This window comes from Loxodonta africana, chromosome Y, assembly GCF_030014295.1.
Source record: "Loxodonta africana isolate mLoxAfr1 chromosome Y, mLoxAfr1.hap2, whole genome shotgun sequence".
NCBI classification, from domain to species: domain Eukaryota; kingdom Metazoa; phylum Chordata; class Mammalia; order Proboscidea; family Elephantidae; genus Loxodonta; species Loxodonta africana.
This window is the reverse complement of record NC_087370.1, coordinates 17,321,732-17,346,403: the sequence shown is the minus strand read 5'-3', so window position 1 is coordinate 17,346,403 and position 24,672 is coordinate 17,321,732. Positions and strand designations below refer to the sequence as shown.

Here is a 24,672-nt window from a genome sequence, read left to right as displayed (position 1 = left end):
CCCAAGACATTGGTGGTGTTTAAGATCAGCAGCTCTCCAGTAGGCCAGTACAGATTGGAGCAGGAAGTGAGAAGTTTTAGGAAGGTCTTGCGTGTGTGTGGAGGGAGGATGTGGAACTGAGATTTTTACCTTATGAAAAAATGTATTTTAACATTGTTGGAGAGTGCTGGAAGAATTAACAGAGAACACAAAGAAAACTAAGGAAATAAAAATGGAGGCAACTAATAACTACAAGGAAAATCCAAAAGTTGTATAAGAAAGGAATTATCATAGTGTACTGCTTGCTTAGTAGTGCCAACTCCACTGTCAAACTAACAAGTGTAGCAAATAAACCAAACCCAACCCTTTGCTGTTGAACAGATTCTCACTCATGGTGACCTCATGTGTTACAAAGTAGAACTGCCCCATAGGGTTTTCTTGGCTGCAATCTCAATGAGGAGCTCGGGTGGTACAGTGGATAAGAGCTCGGCTGCTAACCAGTAGGTCGGCAGTTCAAATCCACTAGCCCCTCCTTGGAAGCCCTATGGGATAGTTCTACTCTGTCTTATAGGGTCAGTATGAGTTGGAATCGACTCGATGGCAACGGGGTTTTTTTTTTTTTTGGTAACAAATCGACAGGCCATTCTTCTGCAGTACCTTTGGATGGGTTTAAACTGCCAACCTTTGGGTTCGTAGTTGAGTGTAAACCATTTTTGCCACCTAGGAACCTGTGTGGAATATAGATTTACCCAAATATTGCTATATAAAACCATTGGGAAAACGTGGGAGGGCAAGCGCAGGAATGCTAGTGCTAATTTTTAAAAGGCAAAATCTTTATGTATTAGACAACCAATAAATAATATTTAAAATTGATTTATTGAGGGTATTGTAAGCAAATTGTTTAGAAGCATGGAAGTCATTGCTGGAGAATAAAAAGATACCACCAATAAAAAAAAATAGCTCTTAGATTTGCAAGTGATTGCTTCTGGAAGTGGAATTGGGGATTTGGGTTGTTGGTAGTTGCCACTGAGTGAATTCCAACTCGTGCTGACCTCGCTGTGTGTAGAGCAGAATTGCTCCATGGGGTTTTCAAGGCTCTGACCTTTTGGAAGCAGATCAGCAGGCCTGTCTTCGGAGATATCCCTGGGTGGGTTCAAACCCCCAACTTTTTGGCTAGTAGTCGAGCACTTAACCATTTGTGCCACCCAGGAATAACCTCCCCTACCCCAAAAGCAAACCCACTGCCAGCAAGTCGATTCCAGCTCATAGCGACCCTATAGGACAGAGTAGAACTGATCCATAGGGGATTCCAAGGAGCGGCTGATGGATTTGAACTGCTGATCTGTTGGTTAGCAGCCAGATCATTAACCACGGTGCCACCAGGGCTTCCAGTCCATCTATCCCCAATTACGGAGCCCTGGTGGCACCATGGTTAAGAGATCGGCTGCTAACCACAAAGTCAGCAGTTCAAATCCACCAGCCACTCACTCCTTGGAAACACTATGGGGCAGTTCTGCTCTGTCCTATACGGTAACAATTAGTTGGAATCAACTCAACAGCAGCAGGTTTTTTTTTTTTTTTTTTGGCACTAAAAGGCTTGTACCTAAAAAGAGAAATACTTTGCCTCAATTGTATGTTACTATGTATATGCAGTACTTTGAAAATAATAAAAAAAAAAAATGGTTTGGAAAAAGGAAAGTCTATAAGCTATGCCCTCTGTTTTAAAAACAGAAATTTTATAGCAGTTTTCTCAGCATCAGTACTGTTAACGTTTTGGGCCAGATGATTCTTTGCCATGGGGCACTGTCCATTGTATATAAAATATATTATTATAGCAGCCTTCCGGGTGTTTACACACTAGATGCCAGGTACCTCTGCTGATTTTGACAACCAAAAATGTCTCAGCACAGTCCAGTGTCCCTCGAGGGGCGGGGTAGGGGAGCAAAATGACCTCTGGTTGAGAACCACTGGTTTATAGGATTTAAAATCTGTTATGGAACAAACCATCTCAACGTATAAAAAATGTTTTGGAAATTGGTAAAACAGGAAGCGGCAGCTTCATGATACAGAGCGTGAGCCTAGTAGCGAGTGAATCCAGAACACTGGTACTTTAACACCCTTGCTCCGCACGTCAGCACCCATCTTAGCACCTGGCTCTTGGCCTGCTTAATTCAGGACTTGGCTAAAAAAAAAAAAAAAGAGGAATTAAGAGGCAACGGCAGCTTCTGTCATGCTTAGTGGCTTCTGAAAACATACTTTAGATTTTTTGCATTTTTTTTTTTAATGACGGTACAGCATGCGTGTCTCTGAAGTGGAGACGTTAATCATGATGGCCACCCCGGGCAAATGTCACAGCCTTTGGATCTATTTCAGAGCTTGGTTGACTGCAGGGTACACGTGCACGCGTGCACACACACACAAGCACACATTCCTCCTTCCTTCCTCAGCAATGCTTTGGCAAGTTGTTGGTTCTGTTCTTTGCAAATATTTTCCCCTCGATTTTACCAAGGAGGTCAACAGGAAAATGGTTCTGCTGATTTTTTTTTTAATGTGGATGGAACCTCATGGATAATTTAATACCCTCATTTCACAGTTGACGAAACTCTGGCCTAGGCAGAGTTTCTTATAATTAATTAGAAAAGTGGGGCCCAGGACTTGGTTTTTCTTATTCTGGGGATTTTCGTCTTTTCTTTCCTGCTTCCCCCCCCCTTTTTTTAAAACGTAGCACTGATAGGCTGTAAAAGAGAGAATGAATAGAAGAGGCTCTGGTGTCTGGCTCATCGGCGGAGTTTGTTGGGTGTTCCCCATGGTTAACGGGGTGTGAACTTTTGTGAACTTAGAGAAAATGTACGGAAGAGGCAGGAAGGACAATTTCTATTTTGTTTTTGTGAGGTGCTCCTTTACCCTAATTCCTGATGGTCCAGAATTGTGCTTCCTTGTGGGGGGCAGGGTGTCTAGGATGATGTGGGAGCAAGTCAGGAACGAAAAGACTGTGGGCTCATCCATGGCTGTCTGGTGACCACTGACCCCACCTCCACAACCGGGGCCTCGCCTGCCTGCTCCAGACCCGATACGTGACTACCTACTTACCTAACACTACAGAGTCCTGGGGGCTACAAACGGTTGAGCCCTGACCAAAAGGTTGGCAGTTGGAGTCTACCCAGAGGTGCCTTGGAAGAGAGGCCTGGTGATCTACTTCCAAAAATCAGACATTGAAAACACTGTGGAGCACAGTTTTACTCTGACAATCATAGGGCCACCATGAGTCAACGGCAGCTGATTTTTGTCTTTTTAGTTAACACTCCACTTGGAGGTTGAATGGACATCTCAGATTAACATGTTAAAAAAAAAAATCTTGATTTTACTTAAGTCTTCCTGCATTCCAGTAATGGCTTTCCGTCAAGCCCCAAATACAGGTGGTGTTCTTGCCTTGCACCCCTGCCCCGCCCCGTACCGCCACCATTGGCTGCATTTGAGAGTCTTCTTGGTCTTACCTCCTCACTTCATCGGAACACCACATGTTTCTCTTCATCTCCTCTTCTCTGCCAGCCAGCAACTGTACGAGCCACCAGCTGAGCAGGAGCTACGTTGCATATGGCTCTAAGCATGATGGGAAGGCCCTGTAAGGTTTTTAAGCTGAAGAGTGCCATTGTCACAGTTTTAAAATTATTATTAATTAAGTCTGGCTGCTGTGAAGGATAGGGAATAGTGGGGCACTGTTGTGTGCTGTCGAGTTGATTTCTACTTGTAGCCACCCCGTGGGAAAGAGTAGAACTGCCCCATGGGGTTTCTTAGGCTGTAATCTTTATAGGAAGCAGATCACTAGGCCTTTCTCCTGTGGAACCACTGGGTGGGTTTGAACTGCCAACCTTTCGGTTAGCAGCTGAGCACTTAACTACTGCATCGCTAGGGGTCGTTGTAGTGGGGCATTGGTAGGATGAAATTCCTTCCTGTGGGCCACAAAATCCCTCATGATGTGGGCTGTGCATTCTTCCCATGTGCCAAGGTCATTGTCACCACAGGACATTTGCACTTGCTGTGTGCGCGGCCTCACCTCAAAACAAACTCCTGGGCACCCAGTCACTTTCTTTTTTACTGCCCAGGTTACCTTTCATGATTCTTTCATCTGAGATGACCTTGTTGTGCGTTTTGTGTACTTCTTCCCTCCCCAAACTCCCTCCTCTCACTGCCAGAGTAGGCAAGTCATGAGGGCAGAGACCTCCTGTGTCCCTGACACCTGCCCAGCGAGTATCTCATGTGGCATTTCTGACTTCCACAAGGCTGAACGCAAAGTTGTCAGCAGAGATCTAACACTGACTTTAGAAATACCTGTACTTTCACCTAGCGTGCTTTGGGCTGATAGAGAAAATTATGTCCGTCATCAGAGCTGAGTAGATTTTTCAGTGTTTGAAATTCCCTGGGTGTGTGGTCTGTGATCAGTTCAAGGTAATGAAAATTATGTCCGTCATCAGAGCTGAGTAGATTTTTCAGTGTTTGAAATTCCCTGGGTGTGTGGTCTGTGATCAGTTCAAGGTAATGAAAGTTTTGAACAGATTTCTGGGAACAATCTGAGTGTGTGCTTTTAACAGAAAGTTAAGCCTTCAGCTCACCAAAGATGGTTGTCTGTCTGCCTTGTAGCTGAAAATATGGTTATTATTTCGGTATCCCAGTACTGCTAATTCATATATATGCCTGGCTATGGAACGGCTGAGACTGGGCTTCTGGATGTTTCCATTGATATTTTTGCCTCACTTTGGGTGTTTTTCATTAACAGGTAACTGAAGAGGGAAAACAGGCCTAAAAATAAACCCTGGACATAAGAAGGGATTGGTGTACGCTTGGCTCTGAGTAAGTGGAATTGTAAAATGGATTTCTTATTACATAATGAATGACCTGTCAACTTCCTCTCTGGTTTCTGTGCTTAAAAAATAAATATTACTGAGTTGGCTTTATGGACTGGAAACGGTGAGGATGACTCAAGCTTTCTTGTAAGTGGTGATTTTGCTAGCAGAGAGATGCAGTTTATCTCCATCAGCACTTTATAACAACCTTACTTTTTTTAGCCCCTGGAAGCCAGATGTACATCTTTAGTGAAGAAAAACGTTGAGGATTAAAACGCATATGCTGTGGAGAGAAGCGTAGTTTCTGGTCATCTCTCTTATGTAAACTTGAGGTACTTATTTTTCCTCAGGAAACTGGCTGATTAAAAAACAAACAAACAAAAAAAGGGTTTTTGACCCATTTATCTGCTGCAGGTTCCCTTTTTCTTGTATGTTCTGAGAATGGGTTTGGGAAATGACGGGCTGCCGTGTAACTGCTGGTGAGCTGGCCAGAATGTTCCTGAAAAGCCTTGTTTTGACACCATTCTGAGGCAGCATGGCCTGTGAGGTAGACTCCTGGGGAGGAGTTTTCCTTCATTCTGGGGCCTACGTGGACTGCTGTCAGGGTAGAGAGAACCCAGACTCCTTTAGGAACGGCGCCTTCTGCGGTCTGCTGCTGTCATCTTGGCTGTTGTATCTCACCCAGTTTGCACTGGGGCCTGGTTCTTACCTGAATCAAGAATGTTTTTCTGTATGAAAAGCCTTCCATTTCTGGGGTGAGCGTTCTTTGAACCTGTTATCTCTGGCGCACTGGGAGTGTACACAGATGTGTGTGATGTGTGTTGGCTCTTGGGGTAAGAGGTTAAAGGTGCTTTGTGGAAAGATGGGCCTGCACAAAGCTGTGGTGTGGGTATGTGTCTGGTGCGTGGCGCTGTTCACAGTGGGAATTCCAAGGTAAGGTCTATCCATGGGCAAAGGTGGTGGCAGTGGGCAAGGGAGTCTCAGGCTGGGATTTATAGCAGGTAGGATTTCAGTACACATGGGTGAAGTGTGTTCTAGAAAGGGGGTTCTATGAGCAAAGCTGAGGAGACAGGAAAAAGGAAACTTTTTTTTTTTAAGGAAACAATAGGTAAGCTAGTCTCTTGGTGGTACAAATGGTGAATGAGCTTGGCTACTCACTGAAGAGTTGTAGGTAATCGGTCTACCCAGAGGTGCCTTGGAAGAAAGGGCTGGCAATCTTCAGAAAAATCAGGCCTGGAAAACCCTATGGAGGACAATTCTATTCTAATACCATGGGGTCATCGTGAGTCAGGGCCAACTCAGTGGCTTTTTTTTTTTTCTCTTAACCACCTGGAAGTGTTTGTAAGATATTTCCTCAAGGTCTTGAGAACCCCCAGATGTACGGTGCATTGCTCTGGGGCTGCCATATGTTTTATATAGGGCATGTGGCAAGTGTTGCTGTTCCTAAACACTGGAGTGGTGCTTTCTCTTTGGGCTCTGATGACTGTCCTTTTAGAGGTCTCTGTAACAGAGATGGTTAGCCAGTCCTTGCCAGTTCCCTTTTATTCGTGAAATCCAAGGACACAAACGAGCCAGGTGGCTGTCATTGAGAAGAGCCACGACTCAATTTTTGGGGGGTCAGTTTGATTGTTTATTTTTGTACATTTTATTTAACTTGTTGTTGAGGATATAAACAGCGAAACATACACCATTTCAACAGTTACTACCTGTACCATGTAGTGACATGAGTACATTCTTCAAGTTGTGTAACCATTCTCATCTTCCTTTTCTGAGCTGTTCTTCCCCCATTAACATAAATTCACTGCTCCCTAAGGCTCCTATCTAATCTTTAGAATTTGTTTTCTGTTTGATCCCATATAGATCGTTTTTCAGAGAGCCTAATGCTCAAGTTAGACCTCTTTTTTAGTAGTTAAGCTAAACTGTTGTTCAGTTTTAAGATGACTTCAGGGGATGTTGTTTGGTTTAAGGTTTAAAGATTATCTCAGGACAGTAGTTTCAGAGATTCGTCCACCCTCCGTGGCTCCAGAAAGTCTAGAGTCCATCAGAATTTGAAATTCTGTTCTACATTTACCCCCTTTAATCAGAATTCTTCTATGGAGTCTTTGATCAAAATGTCCAGTAATGGTAGCTGGGTACCATCCAATTCTCCTGGTCTGGTGGCAAAGGGATGGTAGCCAGGCACCATCCAGTTCTTCTGTTCTGATGGCAAAGGAGGCAGTTGTTATGGAGGAAATTAGCCACACATTCCATATCCTCCTCCTATTCTTGGCTCTCCTTCTTCCTCTGTTGGGCCAAGTGAACAGAGACCAATTGTTGTGCCTCGGATGACCGCTTGTAAGCTTTTAAGACGCCAGGCACTACACAGTGAACTAGGAGATGAAACAGAAACACTAAACTTGTTATTAGGCCAATTAACTGGAACGTCCCATGAAACCATGACCCTAAACCTCCAAACTAAGGAACCAAAACCCATGAGGTTTTTGGTTGTACATAAACAGCCTCAGCAGCTACTCTTTTTGTTGTTGTTGTGAATACATTTATCACACAACTTTTGCCAATTCAGCTGTTTACAGGTGTACAACTTACTGACAGCAATTACAATAATCGACTGTGTAACCTTACCCTTAATGTGATTTTTCCATCACCGTTAACCCCTTTTTTCCCCTCCCTCCCACCCCTAGTAACCACTAACAAACTTTGGTGTCTATATACTTACCTTTTCTAGTTTTACTATGTAAGTAAGGTCATAAAATATTTGTCCTTTTGCAGTTGGGTTATTTCACTCAGCGTAATATCTTCAAGTTCCGTCCACACTGTAGCATGTATGGAGACTTCATTTCTCCCACTGGCTGAGTAGTATTCCATTGTATCTATGTACCACATTTTGTTTGTCCATTCATCTGTTGATGGGCATTTAGGTTGTTGCCACATTTGGGCTACTGTGAACAGTGCTGCGATGAACACTGGTGTACAAGTCTCTGCTTTCAAGTCTTCTAGGTGTATAGGTAGGAGTGGAATTGCTGGGTCATATGGTAGTTCTGTTTTTAGTTTTTTGAGTAACTGCCACACTGTTTTCCCCAATGACTATACCATTTTGCATTCCCACCAGCAATGGGTAAGGGTTCCAGCTTCCCCACGTCCTCGCCAACATGTTATTTTTTTTTAATCTTAGTTATCCTAGTGGGAGTGAGATGGTACGTCATTGTGGTTTGGATTTGTATCTGATGGGTAATGACGGTGAGGATCTTTTCATGTGGTTGGTGGCCATTTAAATGTTCTCTTTGGTGAAATGTCTGTTCAACTCCTCTGCCCATTTTGTGATTGGGTTATTTGTCTTTCTGTTGTTAAGTTGTCAAAGTTTTATATATGTTTTGGTTATTAGATTCTTGTTGGATATATGGTTTCTAAAGATATTCTACCAGTCAGTAACTTGTCTTTTTACCTTTTTGGTGAAGTCTTTTGTGAACAGAAGTGTCTCATTTTTTTAAAAAAAATTTTGTGTTTTAGGAGAAAGTTTGCAGTACAAGTTAGTTTCTCATTCAGAAATTTTTACACAAATTGTTTTCAGGCATTGGTTGCGATCCCCACAATGTGTCAGTACTGTCTCCCTTTACCTTTCCACCCCAAGTTCCCCGTGTCCATTTGTCCAGGTTTCCTGTCCCTTCCTGCTTTCTCATCGTTGCTTCGGGCAGGTGTTGCCTACTTGGTTTCGTACACTTGATTGGACTAAGAAACACGTTCCTCATGTGTTGTTATTTGTTTTATAGGCCTGTCTGATTTTTGGCTGGAAGGTGGACTTCAGGAGTAGCTTCGATTCTGAGTTAGCAGGGTGTCTGGGGGCCGTAGTCTTGGAATTTTCTCCAAGGTCTGTCACACCAGTAAGTCTGGTCTTCTTTTGAGAATTTTAATTTTGTCCTACATTTTTTTCCCACTGTGTCAGGAACCCTCTCTAGTGATCCTCGTCAGTGGTTGGTGGTGGTGGCCAGACATCATTAATTCTTCTTAGCTCAGGCTGGTGGAAGCTTCGGTTCATGTAGTCCCTTAGTCCTTTGAACTCTTATTTTCCTTGGGTCTTTGGTTTTCTCCATTCTCTTTTGCTCTGAACATGATAGGACAATAGATGTTTCTTAGATGGCCACTCACAAGCTTTTAAGACCCCAGACACTACTCATCAAAGTCGGATGTAGAAGATTTTATGAACTATGTTATGCCAGTTGACTTAGATGACTCCTCAGACTATGGTCCCCAGCCTTCAGCCCCAGTAACTTGGTACCTCAAGATGTTCAGATGTGTCTAGGAAGCTTCTGTGGCTTTGCCTTGGTCAGGTTGTGCTGACTTCCCCTTTATAAGTGTGTTGTTTTCCTTTCATCAAAGAGTGTTTAATTTTTGTGAAGTTTTGTTTACTTATTTTGTCTTTTGCTGTTTGTGGTTTTGTTATTATATTCGATAATCCATTCTTGAAGGTAGGCCTGACAGCATTATCCCTGCTTGTTCTTCTAAGAATTTTATGGTTTTAGTTTGCACATTTTGGTCCTAAATCCATTTTTAATTTGTTTTTGTATATGGCGTGAGGCATGGACCCTGTTTCATTTTTCTGCATGTGGAAATCCAGTTTTCCCAGCACTGTTTATTAAAGAGACTCTTCTTTCTCCATCAAATGGGCTTAGAACTCTTCTCAAAAATCTATTGACCATAGATGTGTGGGTTTATTTCTGGACTCCCAATTCTGTTCCATTGGTCCTATGAGTCTATTATTATACCAGCACCAGGCTATTTTGATTAATGTAGCTGTATTAAAAAAACAAAACAAAAAAAACCCTTGTCATCTAGTTGATTCCAACTCAAGTGACTCTGTAGTACGTTTTAAAATCAGGAAGTGTGAATCCTACTTTGTTCTTCCCTTTCAACAGTGTTTTAGCTGTTTGGAGCCTGTTGCCATTCCATATAAAGTTGAGAAATGGTTTTTCTGTTTCTGTAAAGAATGCTGTTGGAATTTTGATCAGGATTGCATTGAATCTATAGATCACTTACGATAGTATTGACATCTTAACTATGTTAAGTCTTCCAGTCCATGAATGTAGAATATCCTTTCATTTATTTAAGTCTTCTTTAATCTCTTTCAGCAGTGTTCTATAGTTTTCATTTATAAGTCCTTCATGTCCCTGGTTAGATTTATTCCTAGGTGATTTATTGTCTTAGATGCTGTTGTAAATGGAATTTTTTCCCTAATTTCCCTTTCAGATTTCTCTTGCTCGTGTATAGAACCCCAGCTGGTTTTTATTTGTTGACCTTGGGCCCTACAACTTTGCTAAATTCCTCTATTAGCTCTAGAACTTTCCTTGTGGACTTTTTGGGGGAGCCACAGCTCCTAAGAGAGGCCACGTTCTGGAGCCTACAGGCTTCCCTATTAGGAGAATTACAACTGGGAGTTCCAGTAAGGACTATAAAGGATCTCTGTGGATCTCAACTGGATGGTTTGCCATGTTAAGGACCAAGCTGAGCTCAGGGACTCCTCAGACTTCTCTGGTAAAGGCAGCGCCCTAGAGAGATAATTCCACAGGTGGGGGCTGCAGTCATGGGTTGGGGGGTGGAGTGGGGGGTGTTGCTGATCTATTTTATCAAAACAAGTAAGGCTTTATAGGACTCAGCAATCCCAATCCTGGGTATATACCTAAAAGAATGAAAGCAGAAATGTAAACAGAAACCTGTACACCATTGTTCACTGCGACACAGTTTACAATAGCCAAAAGGTAGAAACAGTCCAAACGTCCATCAGAAGATACGTGGATAAACAAAATGTGGTCCATCCACACAAGGGACTATGACTCAGCCATAAAGAGAAACAAAGTTCTGATGCATGCTACAACGTGGACGAGTCTTGGAAACATTACTGACTGAAATGTCAGACACAAAAGGACAAATATTGTCTGATCCCACTTAAAAGAAAGAGGCAAATGTATAGAGACCAAGCTTGTGAGTTACCACTGGTGGGACAGAGAGGGCAAGGGAGACTCATTGCACTGGGGACACTGTGTTGCTGTTAATGGTGGTGGAATAATTTGGAAAAGGATAGCGGTGATGGTTGTATAACACGATGATTGGAATCAGCGTCACTGAACCGTATATGTAAAAATCACTGAATTGTGTTTTACTTTAAGTATTTTTATCACACATGCACACATAAAAGCTAAAGCTTTACGGGCATTTCTGAATCACAATTTGAGGAATTAAAGACTGTGACGTCTGTGTGGATCTTCCAGTAGGGACAATGGCTTCTTGTGGTTTCCAGTTGATGAAAAGTTCCTGATGACTTGGTGTTTGATAAATCGATTCAGCTCTTTTTTTCCTCTGTTACATTCTGCAGTTCAAATATTCAATGTTCTTTTCTTTCAAACATTTCTTTTCAGTGGTTTTCCCACATACCCAAAGCACACATGTGTAGAGCCAAGAATGCTCTTCAGAGGCCCTCTAGAAACTTCAGAAACTTGCTTTCTCTGGAGAAGCTACAGGTATTAACCTCCCCTCCAACCCAGAAGGAGCTCTGCTAACCTGAAGGTTGGCTGTTCAAACCCACCCGACAACTCTGAGGGCGGAAGACCTCGCGATTGATCTCGTAAAGATTACAGCCTAGGAAACCCTATGGGGCAGTTCTGCTCTGTCCTGTAGGATCACTTTGAGTTGGAATTGACTCCATGGCAATGGATTTGGTTTTTGGGGACATTTGGCAATGTCTAGAGGCATTTTTGGTTTTCATGACTAAGGTGTGGAGGGGGGTGTGTGATATTGGCATCCAGTGAGTGGTGACTACGAACACTGCAGTGCGTACCCTGCAATGCACAGGACGGCCGCCACCACAGAGAATGACTAGTGGGTGGAGACCAAGGATGCCGCTAAACATCCTACAGTGCTCAGGACAGCCCCACCACAGAGAATGACTAGGAGGTAGAAACCAGGGACACTGTTAAACACCCTACAGTGCACAGGACGGCCCCCACCACAGAGAATGACTAGTGGGCAGAGACCAGGGATCCAGGGATGCTGGTCAACACCCTACAGTGCACAGGATGGCCCCACCACAGAGAATGACTAGGGGGTGGAGATCTGGGACGCTGCTCAACACCCTACAGTACACAGGACGGCCCCACCACAGAGAATGACTGGAGTGTGGAGACCAGGGATGCTGCTCAACACCCTACAGTACACAGGACGGCCCCACCACAGAGAATGACTAGGGTGTGGAGACCAGGGATGCTGCTCAACACCCTACAGTGCACAGAACGGCCCCCACCACAGAGAATGACTAGTGGGTGGAGATCTGGGATGCTGCTCAACACCCTACAGTACACAGGACGGCCCCACCACAGAGAATGACTGGGGTGTGGAGACCAGGGATGCTGCTCAACACCCTACAGTGCACAGGACGGCCCCTACCACAGAGAATGACTAGGGTGTGGAGACCAAGGATGCTGCTCAACACCCTACAGTGCACAGGACGGCCCCTACCACAGAGAATGACTAGGGTGTGGAGACCAAGGATGCTGCTCAACACCCTACAGTGCACAGGACGGCCCCTACCACAGAGAATGACTAGGGTGTGGAGACCAGGGATGCTGCTCAACACCCTACAGTGCACAGGACGGCCCCTACCACAGAGAATGACTAGGGTGTGGAGACCAGGGATGCTGCTCAACACCCTACAGTGCAGTGGACAGACTGCACCAGAGAATCGTTCGGCCGCAAATGTCAATAGTGGCAAGGTTGGTTGGTTGGAGTTATGGCCAAAAACTTTGCATATACAGAATACCATCCCCCATCCTCTTTAATAGTTTAGCAAGTATTTGCATTGGACATGAAGCACTGTGGTCAGAAATTATATATACTTCTGTCTAGCCTGTTATTCTTGATATAACCTTAAATTTGGAAGGAAATAAGTATATAGACTTGATTTTGTATTCCTAAACTGTGATTTTCCATTCTATCTTTATTATCTTTTTATTAAAAAATAATACTTTGACAACGTGATCATATGTGTACTTCCATAGACATCAATTTATTTTAACCGTATTTAATTTATAATCTCTTACAAAGGAAAATAATCTGCTTAATTTGAACTTTTTCATGGCCAGTAATTCTGAAATCTAACTACTTAGAATAAGTATACAATTCTCCAAAATAAAAATCCCCCAAGAAAAGACAGTAACCGAAAGGTCTTGACCTTTGCTTAATACCTACTTAAATCAAGTTTTGTTCTTGTTGCTGGGTGCCATGAAGTTAATTTGGACTCACAGAAACCCGGTGTTGCAGAGTAGACCTGCCCCATAGGGTTTCCTTGGCTGTACTCTTCACGGGAGCAGATGGCCAGGTCTTTTTCCTGCATAGGTGAACCACCAACCGTTTGGTTAGCAGCCGAGCGCCTAACCATTGCGCCCCTAGGGCTCCTTAAATAGGTATAATGTATATGTTTTAGTATATAATATATATTATAAATGCACATATGTGTTTGTATTCCCAATTATTGTCGAGCAGCAGCTAAGGCTGCTTAAATTTAAGGCACCACCAGGCCTTAGGTTTGCATCAAATTATTTTTAGAGTTATATCTGTTACGGCTGGCACATGACTCCTCTTCAGACGCTGAAAGTAACTCCAGCAGGTGTGCACTGAAGTCATATCCCACCCACCTGAAGACCTTCTGGGCTTTCTTCATATCCACGATTCTCTGCTGTTTTACAAATCACTCTTCTGAGAGAGGTTTTTCCGTTCATTGCACCTACTTTTCTGTTGTTCCCTGCAGTTTCCAAAGGCAAGAAAAACAGAAGAAATAATCTAAAGCGGTAGCATAAATGTCTAAAATGGTCCCCTACGTCAGCCCCCTTCTGACCATCATCTTCGCTATCTTGTCTCTTCTTGGGAATGTCCCTTCTTCAGCCGTTAACCACAGGCTTCTGTAGCAGAAATATATGACAGCCCACCCTCTGCCTCACTTTTCTTGAATTTGCCTTTGTCCTTCCATCCACTGTGACTTGACTTTTCTGCCAAAGTGCAAACCTGTGCCCTGTGTGTGTAAACTTTGGAGACAGTTTGTAATCAGTCTGATGAGGTTTTATCTCTATGTGAAGGGATTCTTGATTACTTTGAAATTTTGGTGTCTGTAAGGTAAACTTCGTCTGCAAAGATGACTGCTCTGAGTTACAGTCTGACTTGGTTCTAGAGTGCTATTGCAGTTCTTAATCCTAAAAGATTGGCACGTGTACTTGTTGTTGTGTGCTGTTGAGTTGATTCCAACTCATAGCAACCCTGTGTCACAGAGTAAAACTGCCCAATAGGGTTTCCTAGGCTGTAATCTTTACCGGAGCAGATTGCCAGGTCTTTCTTTCCTCCTGTGGAGCCGCTGGTGGGCTGAAACCATTAACCTTTCGGTTAGCATCTGAGTGCCTAACCTCTGTGCCACCAGGGCTCCTTATGTTTACTTGTAAGGGTATCTTTTCAAATCAAATTAGTTTATAAGTTTATTTATACGGGGTAATCAAAATGGGTTTCTTTGACATTTTGGTATGAAATAAGACAACAAAATTGATATTTATCATTCATTTATTCAGCAAACGTGCTTCTGAGTGTTAGGTGCTGGGGATAATGCAGTGAATAAACAAGCATCGTGTTTGAGTCTACCGAGGAGTGCCTCAGAAGCAAGACCTGGAGACCTACTTCTGAAAAATCAGCCAGGAAAACCTCAGTGAGCACAGTTCCCTCTGACAAACGCGGGGCTGCCATGAGTTGGTGTCGATTCCGTGGCGTTTTTTTTCTGCCTTGCTCTCATGGGGTTTACAGTTTAATGGGGGAAAGCGGTGCTAATCAAAACGTGGTTGTGTGCCGTCTAGTTGGCTCCGATTCCTAGCGACCCTGTGGACACAGTAGAACTGCCCCATAGAGTTTTCTCGGCTGTAATCTTTAAGGAAGCGGACTGCCACGTCTTTCTCCCGTGGAGCAGCCGGTAGGCTCCAACCATCGACCTTGCGTTTAAGCAGCTGAGCGTTAACCACTGCACTACCAGGGCTCCCGTGGACAAAAAGTAGCACTAATTAATAGGAAGCTGTCATCGGTAGGGTGCTAGGAAGAATGAATTAGACATGTTAAAGGGAGAATGTAGTGGTTTCCATTGAGGGCTAGGGAAGACTCCTTGGGGACTGGGTCCTCTGGGTGGAGGCCGGGAAGGTTGTGTAGGTGATAGTCTGAAGAAGAGCTACCAGATGGACGTTCTCAACAGAGAGCTCCCATGGCCACGATCCTGAGGCTCAGCCCGTGAGCTTGAGGCCTTGCAGGAGCTGGAAGACCACATGGCTAGAGCTTTGAAGGGGGACAAGAAGTGCTAGAGACGGGGCTGGAGAACAGGGTCGGTAGCAGCCCCTGCAGGGTGGCAAGTCCGCATTATATTCTTAAGACGCTTTCTAGAAAAGGTATTGAAGTGTTTCCAGCAAGGCAATGCCTGTGGTTGGATTAGCCATTTCCTTGTTGTTGTTAGTTGCTGTCGAGTCGGTGCTGACTCATGGCGACCCCACGTGTACACAGTAGAGCACCTCCATGGGGTTTTCAAGGCTGTTACCTTTTTGAAGCAGACCGCCAGGCCTTTCCTCCGAGGTGCCTCTGCATGGGTTCAAACCGCCAACTTTTCGGCTAGCGGTCGACGGTTTTAACCATTCGCATCCCCCAGGGAGTCTTTTTGGTTAGGGGTAGGGGATGTAGGGAGCAAGCGTGGAGTTCCAAGTGAGATTGTTAATGTGATTAAAAACCCACTTCAAAACCTGTGTTGTGTGCAGCGGTTGATGTTTACTCGCTGTTCTGTTGACATTTTTAAGTCTGTTACAGTACACGTCTGCCTTCTCTTATTTCAGACTAACTAAATGTGGCCTTTTCATTTTGTAAACCCAGAGGAAAACTTCATTCTTAAAGTACGTCCTCACAGCAGAAGAATTTTTGGGCTGATGTAGTAGGCTGCGTTTACTCTTTATTTTACATTCCTGGTTAATGTTAAGTATGATTCAAATTTTAATTTAGAGTGCCCTTTTATATTCCATTAATTGAATTATCACTGCTTTGGTTCATGTTTTGGTTCAAAACTTCATGTCGGAGGTGCTGTACTTGACAGTAATGAAGAGCAGGGTACTGGTTGACCTTTAATATTTTTTCCACCTCCTTGAAAGACATTTTTCTGTGCGACTACACTGTTTTGTTTACCAAATATATATGTCTTCAAACCAGGTTTGGGCTGCAAACATCTTTTCAAGCGAATTCTCCTCACGGTGTTTATTTACATGGAACAGTGTCTTTTTGCACTCTATAACCATTTGTCTTTGTCAGCCAGTGTAGGGAGAATGTTAATCTCATATGAAATGCTGATAAGCAGAGGACAGATGGATTTATGGCTCTTAAAACTGCAGAACTCTGTGGCGGTGGTGAGTTGCTGAGCCCTGAGTGAAGGAATGCTGGACTCGGGGGCTAGCAAGGGCTGGCGTGACCTAAGGGGCCACAAAATGGTCATCACCCTGTTGGTGATATAGGAACCCCTAGGTGCTGCAGATGGGATCGTGCTCGGCTACTAACTGAAAGGTTGGAGGTTCCAGTCCACTCAGAGGCACCTTGGAAGAAAGGCCTGGTGATTTGCTTCCGAAAAATCAGCCATTGGAAACCCTACCGAGTGCAGTTCTACGCTGATACGTGTGGGGTTGCCGTGAGTCAGGGTTCACTCAGCGGCAGCTAACAACATCATCTGCCATAACCAAAACCAAACCCGTTGCCATCAAGTCAATGCTGCCTCAGAAGGACCACCCTATAGGAGAGAGTAGAGCTTCCCCGTAGGGTTTCCAAAGGTGTGTAATCTTTATGGAATTCTTAGTCATCTGAAAACCCAGTGCCGTCGAGTTGATTCCTAGTGCTGCCATAATAGAAATACCGTAAGTGGATGCCCTTAACAAAGAGAAATTTATTTGCTCACAGTCAAGTAGGTTACAAGTCCAAATTCAGGGCGTCGGCTCCAGGGGAAGGCTTTCTGTGTCGTCTCTGGAGGAAGGTCTTTGTCCTCAATCTTCCCGGTCAAGGAGATTCTCGGGCACAGGGACCCGGTGTCCAAAGGACCCACTCTGCTTCTGATGCTGCCTTCTTGGTGTTATGAGGTCCCCAACTCTCTGCTTGCTTCCCTTTCCTTTTATCTCTTGATTATAAAAGGTGGTGCAGGCCACACCCCAGGGAAACTCTCTTTACCTTGGATCAGGGAGGTGACCTGCGCAAGGGTCGTGTTACAGTCCCACCTAATCCTCTCAACATAAAATTACAATCACAAAATGGAGGACAACACACAGTACTGGGAATTATGGCCTAACCAAGTTAACATGTATTTTTGGGGGGTCATAATCCAATCCATGACAGAAGCAGACTGCCCCATCTTTTCTGTCTTGGAGTGGCTGGTCGATTGGAACTGCCGACCTTACGGTTAGCAGCTGAGCGCTTAACCAGTAAGCCACTGGGACTCCTTACAACTGCCATAAAACCAAACCAAATCCATTGCTGTCAAGTTGATTCTGACTTATAGTGACCCTATAGGACAGAGTAGAACTGCCCCATAGAGTTTCCAAGGAGCACCTGGCGGATTTGAACTGCGGACCCTTTGGTTAGCAGGCGTAGCACTTAACCACTACGCCACCAGGGTTTCTAACTACCATAAAAAAAAAAAACAGAAGAGGTAAATTCTGGTTTTGAGAAACTGTGGAGAGTCAGGAGACACGGACCTGGGAATCAGACAATCCTATCCTGTAGCAGTAACATTTGAATAGGAGCCTTGGTGGCTCAGTGGTTAAGTACTTGGCTGCTAACCGAAAGGTCAGTGGTTTGAACCTACCAGCAGCTCCTCGGGAGAAAGACCCAGTGATCTGCTACCATAAAGATTACAGCTTTGGAAACTCTGTGGGGCACTGGGTGGCGATGGGTTTTTTGGTTCACATTTGAATGGAGACCTGAAGGTAAAGTGAAGATTTCTTTATCAAGCCCAAGTTAGCTAAGCCGATTCCTTGAGCACAAAGATGAAGAGACTGAAGCTGCGAGGTGGCTGAGCAAGACAATATGAATCTTGGGACTAAGACCCTACCCTTCCAACCCCAAGTCCAGCTGAGCATCATTCCACTACGTAACATTTTCTCTTCCTTAAAATGTTTTCTAAATTAAGAGATTTTTTTGGACGGCAACTAACAACAACCACTGAAAGAAAAATTGCCGCACCCCCACCGCATCCCCAGAGCTCTGTGGTTGGAAATGTTCCGATTCTGAAAAGCATCAGTTGTGAACATCACGGTCATGAACTTGCATACATCCTGGTGTTGACGTTGAAAACCCAGATACACCAGGCCAGAGCGGGCAGGAGGGGGCCCCACGATGGCAGCACTGAAGTAGGGCCCTGTTGGTGGTTCAGAGTGGAGCTAGACTCTGCAGCCACAAGACAAGAGTGGCCTGTGCTGGGTGCAGACGGGCTGCCGGGGCCAGGATGCAGGGGCGGTTTTGGCAGCCAGCGCTCCTGGAATTGCCTGATTCTTTTAAAGATCCTGCAAAGTGTTGCAGCGTTTATCATCCCGCGGAAGCAGGGACAGCTTGCCAAACAGATAATATTGATGATAATAAAGAAAAAGAAACTATGATGCTCCTAGTCGCTGGAAAATCTTTTTATCCTATTTTGCAAAAGCCACAGAGTTAAGTAGGCCAGCCGTGTCAGCAACTTAATAAGATAGTTATTCGGGGAGTTAAATTGAAATCATTCACAGAAGGAAGCGCTGGCAAGCCCCAGGCCCCGGGGGATTGGGAGTTTATTTAATTCAAAATTCCTTGAAGCAGATATGAGGAGGCATGCTGTTACTTATGGTTGTAGGCTATTATTGTTTTTCCTAAATATTTGTGAATGTGTGAATCACTCTGTGTGTCAGCTGGGAAGCCACAGGAACGGGGAGGGAGGCGCAGATGAATTCCTTTTCAGCAGGGAGTGAAGTCTCTTGTTCTTTTTTTTTGTACTTTAGATGAAGGTTTACAGAACAAAATTAGTTTTTCATCAGTTAGTACACACATTGTTCTACGACATTGGTTAACAACCCCACGACACATCAACACTCTCCCTTCTCAACCCTGGGTTCCCTATTACCAGCTTTCCTGTCCCCTCCTGCCTTCTAGTCCTTGCCCCAGGGCTGGTGCGCCCCTTCAGTCTTGTTTTGTTCCATGGGCCTGTTCAATCTTTGGCTGAAGGGTGAACCTCAGGAGTGATCTCATTACTGAGCTATAAGGGTGTCTGGGGGGCACACTCTCAGGGTTTCTTCAGTCTCTGTCAGACCAATAAGTCTGGTCTTTTTTGTGAGTTAGAATTTTGTTCTACATTTTTCTCCACCTCCGTCTGGGACTCTCTGTCATAGTGGAATTTATGTTTTCTTTGTTCATTTTAATCAGAAGGCTATGTTGAGATCTTTTAACAGTTCTGTAGGTGTAGTTATTAGATTGCTGTTACTGTGGTGACTAGAAAACAGATTATCTTGGCTTTCATTGAACAAAAAATTAAAAGATTATGCCCTGAGATTCATGCCTGTGGTTTTCTCCAGATCATGGTTTGTTCCATGGGCCTGTTCAATCTTTGGCTGAAGGGTGAACCTCAGGAGTGGCCTCATTACTGAGTTTAAAAGGGTGTCCAGGGGCCATATCTGTCAGAACAGCAAGTCTGGTCTTCTTTTGTGAGTTAGAATTTTGTTCTACATTTTTCTCCAAATCTGTCCGGGACCCTCTATCGTGATCCCTGTCAGAGCAGTCAGTGGTAGTAGCCGGGCACCATCTAGCTGTACTGGACTCAGTCTGGTGGAGGCCATGGTAGATGCGGTCCATTAGTCCTTTGGACTAATCTTGTCCTTGTTTCTTTAGTTTTCTTCATTCTTCCTTGCTTCCGAAGGGGTGAGACCAGTGGAGTATCCTAGATGGCCGCTCATAGGCTTTTAAGACCCTGGATGCTACTCACCAAAGTAGAATGTAGAACATACTCTTTATAAACTATGTTATGCCAATTGAGCTAGATGTTCCCTGAGACCATGGTGCCCACAGCCCTCAGCCCAGTAATTCGGTCTCTCAGGGAGTTTGGATGTGTCTATGGAGCTTCCGTTACTTTGTACAAAGATTGTTTCTTTTTGTGTATAAACCTTCTCATGAGTTTTTACAGTAGTGGTCTCATACAATATTTGTCCTTTTGTGATTGACTTATTTCACTCAGCATGATACGCTCCAGATTCATCCATGTTATGAGATGCTTCACGTATTCATCATTGTTCTTTATCGTTGTGTAATACTCCATTGTGTGTCTGTACCACAGTTTGTTTATCCATTCTTCTGTTGTTGGGTATCTAGGTTCTTCCCATCTTTTTGCTGTTGTGAATAGTGCTGTGATGAACATGGGTGTGCATATGTCTATTCGTTTGATGACTCTTATTTCTCTAGGGTATATTCCTAGGAGTGGGATTGCTGGATCATATGGTTTTTCTATTTCTAGCTTTCTAAGTAAGCGCCATATCGTTTTCTAAAGTGGTTGTATCATTTTGCATTCCCACCTGCAGTGCATGAGAGTTCTGATCTCCCCGCAGCCTCCAACATTTGTCGTTTTCTGTTTTATTGATTCATGCCAGTAATGCCGGAGGTGAGATGGTATCTCGTTGTGGTTTTGATTTGCATTTCTCTAGTCGCTAGAGATCGTGAGCATTTCCTCATGTGTCTCTTGGCCACTTAAATGTCTTCTTTGGTGAAGTGTCTGTTCATTTCCTTTGCCCATTTTTTAATTGGATTATTTGTTCTTTTTGTTATAGAGGTGTTGGATTTTCTCGTAGATTTTAGAGATTAGACCTTTGTCTGATTTGTAATAGGCAAAATTTTTTTCTCAGCCTGTAAGTTCTCTTTTTACTCTTTTGGTGAAGTCTGTTGATGAAGTCTTTAGAAGATCCCAGTTATCTAGCTTATCCTCTGGAGCTTGTGTGTTGTTGGTTGTCATTTGTATTCTATTAATGCCATGTATTAGGGCCTCTAGTGTTGATCCTATTTTTTCTTCTATGTGAAGTTTTTGGCTTTATGTTTAGGTCTTTAATCTATTTTGAATTAGTTTTTGTATATGGTATGAGGTTATGGGTCCTGTTTCATTTTTTTGCAGATGGACATCAGTTTTGCCAGCACTATTTGTTAAAAAGACTGTCTTTTGCCCATTTGATGCACTTTGGGCCCTTGTTGAAGATCAGGTGACCATAGGTGGATGGATTTACATCTTGGTTCGCAATTCCGTTCCATTGGTTAAGGTATCTGTCGTTGTACCAGTACCAGGCTGTTTTAACTACCATAGCTGTACAGTAGGTTCTGAGGTCAGGTAGTGTGAGTCCTCCTACTTTATTCTTCTTCAGTAGTACTTTACTTATCTGGGGCTTCTTCCCTTTCTGTATAAAGTTAATGATAAGTTTTCCCATCTCTTTAAAGAATGTTGTTGGTATTTGGATTGGGACTGCATTGTATTTGTAGATTGCTTTGGGTAAAAATTGTCATTTTCACAATATTGAGTCTACCTGTCCATGAACATGGTATGTTTTTCCATTTATGTAGTGATCTCTTTTGGTTTCTTGCAGTAGCGTTTTGTAGGTTTTTTTGTATATGTCTTTTATATCCCTGGTTAGATTTATTCCCTAGTATTTTTTTTTTTTTTTTTTTAGGGACTCTTATAAATGGTATTTTTTTCCTGATTTCCTTTTCATCATTCTCTTTAGTGGTGTGTAGGAATCCAACTGATTTTTGTATGTTAATCTTGTATCCTGCTACTCTGCTGAATCTATTAGTTCTAGTAGTTTTCTCATGGAGTCTTTTGGGTTTTCTGTGTATAGTATCATTTCATCTGCAAATAGAGACAGCTTAACTTGAAGTGTCTTGTTCTAAGGGGAGGGAGGAGTTGGCAGGCAGCTAACCTAGGGGTGTTCACCAGCCTTGCACCGACAAAGTCTCAAGGTTGCCATTGCAAGCACGGATCTCTTTGTTGTTGAGAATGTATGCAACAGAACATGCAGCAACTCAACATTTTTCTACACATACAATTCAATGACATCCTTCAGGTTGTGCGGCCATTCCCGCCACCCTTTTCCGAATTGTTCCACACCTGCTAATATAAATATAAACTCATTGTCTCTTAAGCTTCCTATCTAACCTTTCAAGATGCAAGCACACATCTAAAATTCTGGGGCAATGGAGCTTGGGCCACCATCCCGTGGGCTGGCAAATCACAGCTCCTGGGTTGCTGATTCTGCCCTGTTTAGGGGCAGGTTTTCTGATTACCTGTACCAGGGGAGCATTGACAGAGTTGGACGTGGGCACCACAGTAACGAGATATGGACTCTGTGGGTCTCTGGAGTGAGCTAAGGAAGGACTTGAAAGCACATCCTATTTAATTTTAAATACCACAGAAAGACATGATCAGGAGGTGAATGATGAAGCTACAGGTATAATTTTCATTTACACAGTGCAGGGCCCCTCTGCATTTAGGAATTCTGGATTCAGAGGATTAGATGTCAGAAGCCCTGGGTGGCTACTTCTAGGGAAAAGTCTTTGTTTTCACTGAGCCCCATGGGAGGAAGACTGCATATTGAAGAGAAGAAGGGAGTGTTTTGGGGTGCATGCTATTTACAACTCTGTATTGTGCCCACCAGTTGCTGTCTTAACTCCTGGTGACCCCAAGTATGTCAGAGTAGAAGTGTGCTCTGTAGGGTTTGCAATGACTGATTTTTTGGGAAGCAAATCGCCAGGGCTTTCTTCCGACATGCTGCCGAGTGGACTTGAACCTCCAGCCTTTTGGTTAGCAGCGAGTGGATTAGCCATTTGCACCCCCCCGGTGACTCCTTTCTCTCCACCAGAGCTATTTCATTTCAGCACTTTCCTCTCTCCTCCCCTTGGGAAGAGAGCAAAGGAGAGAGCACAGAGGTATGTCTGTCTCACACACAGAGTCCTGGACGTTCTCCATTTGCTGTGATTGAGAGGAAATTGGAGGATGGGACAAATAAAAAGGGGAGTGACTGGGGGCTTCCTTATTTGAGGGACTCTTTAAATAATAGGTTCAAGCCAAAATAGGGAGGGACCGTGCTTGATAGGCTTTTAATATGTGTTAAAGTCATATGTCCTTAAACCGTTGTCGTTGTTGTTGTTGTTATTGGGAGACCAAGGACTGTAGAAAACTTACCTCACTGTCCATCTTGAGTCCTGAGAAACTTCACTTAGCTAAGGCCCGGGTTCAGTTCCCGGTCAGTGCATCTCATGTGCGGCCACCACCCATCTGTCACTGGTGGCTTGCATGTTGCTATGATGCTGAACAGGTTTCAGTGGAGCTTCCAGACTGGGATGGACTAGGAAGAAAGGCCTGGCCATCTACTTCTGATGAGGCACTGAAGACACTGTGGATCACAACGGTCCCATTCCTAACCAGTCGTGGGGATGGTACAGGACCGGGCAGCAACTTGTTCCACTGGGCATGGGGTCGCCATGAGTTGGGGCCAACTCGGCAGCAGTGAACAAAGACAACAAAGTAAAATTTTTAAAACCTTTTTTACATGAGGCGTAACTGTATAATTATTCACAAACAATTCTCTTTTTCTTTTTTTAAACCTCCCCACAAATCCATTTCAGGGAGTCTCGTTAAACTTCCACGTTCTGGGGTTTTGGAGTGGTGGAGTTCTTCACATCTGCACGTTCTTATTTTGTAGTCTCTTTGTTATCAATTCATTTTACTATTTCTTGTCCACCAGGTAGGATAAAAAGATAACTGAGCACACAGTTTGCACCAAATAGCTCTGAACAGTCCAGTGGGAAAGGATTTGGGTGTGGGTTCCCCAGAAGGAACTTTCTAGGGCTCTAATTCTCAACTGGGGCAGTTTTGCCCCCCAGGGGATACCTGGCAATGTTTGGAGGCACTTTAGTCATCAGATGTGGGGAAGGGATGCTACTGGCATCTAGCGGGTGGACCAGGGGTGCTGCTAAGCATCTTGCGGTACATGGGAGAGGTCCCACCACCCAGAAGGTCAGTGGTGTCACGTGGAGAAAGCCTGCCTTGGGGCCCTTTACACTTGCTCAGTGTCGCAGGAAGGTTTGGCCAAGACCCTGTGCTTGCTATATGGGCAGCTCTCCAAATTCAGAAAGGAAGCTGGAAATGCTACGGTCTAGGAGAAAAAAAAAAAAATTTTTTTTTTTTTTTTTTGGAGAAGGGAAACCTAAAACCTACTCCATGTTGAGCAAAGCAGAGACCAGGTAGAGTTGGTAGAGGCAGATGGGTTCTGGGCTTGGTGGTTTTCACTTCCATTCCACCGAGGTTTCTCCTGGAGAAGGCAGCCCCTCCCGTTTTATTTCTTTCCAGTTCAATTTAGAGGAAGCTGGAGCCAAGTTGGAGCCAAGTGTTCCCTGAGGAAGGATTAGAACAATCAGGCTGGGCCTATGCTAAATAAATGTATCATGAAATGTCAACATCTTTACAAGAAGGCGGCTAACCATTTTCACAGAACACTGTGCTCTGTGGTGGTATGGGGGTTGCCGCGGCCTAACAAATGCATGTGGCTTCAGGTGTGCCCTGTGAATGCTGTAACTGTTCCCAGGTAGCGCTCTCAGTTCTTCTACATTGCTGCAGCACTGCTAGTTAATGTTGAAACAGAGTCTTCTAGAAGCTTTAAGTGTGATCTCTGATGTTAGGGTTGTGTCATTGTAACTCACCTTACAGTAATTAAGCCTGTGAGCAGAACCACAACTGTGTGTCTGTCCTCCTGTGGTGGCTTGCGTGTTGCTGCAATGC

General features: G+C 44.0%; 1 protein-coding gene across 4 annotated transcripts in view; it reads left to right on the top strand.

Annotated features, from left to right (window-relative positions):
* The window catches only part of LOC100657866 (transducin beta like 1 X-linked), a 239,348-nt gene that overhangs the window by 75,059 nt on the left and 139,617 nt on the right, over positions 1–24,672 (top strand). For all 4 annotated transcript variants that reach the window (XM_010600191.3, XM_064278901.1, XM_064278902.1 and 1 more), the window contains exon 2: positions 4,754–4,827. The gene's annotated coding sequence lies outside the window, so the exon portion shown is untranslated. The remainder of the gene's footprint in view (positions 1–4,753; positions 4,828–24,672) is intronic.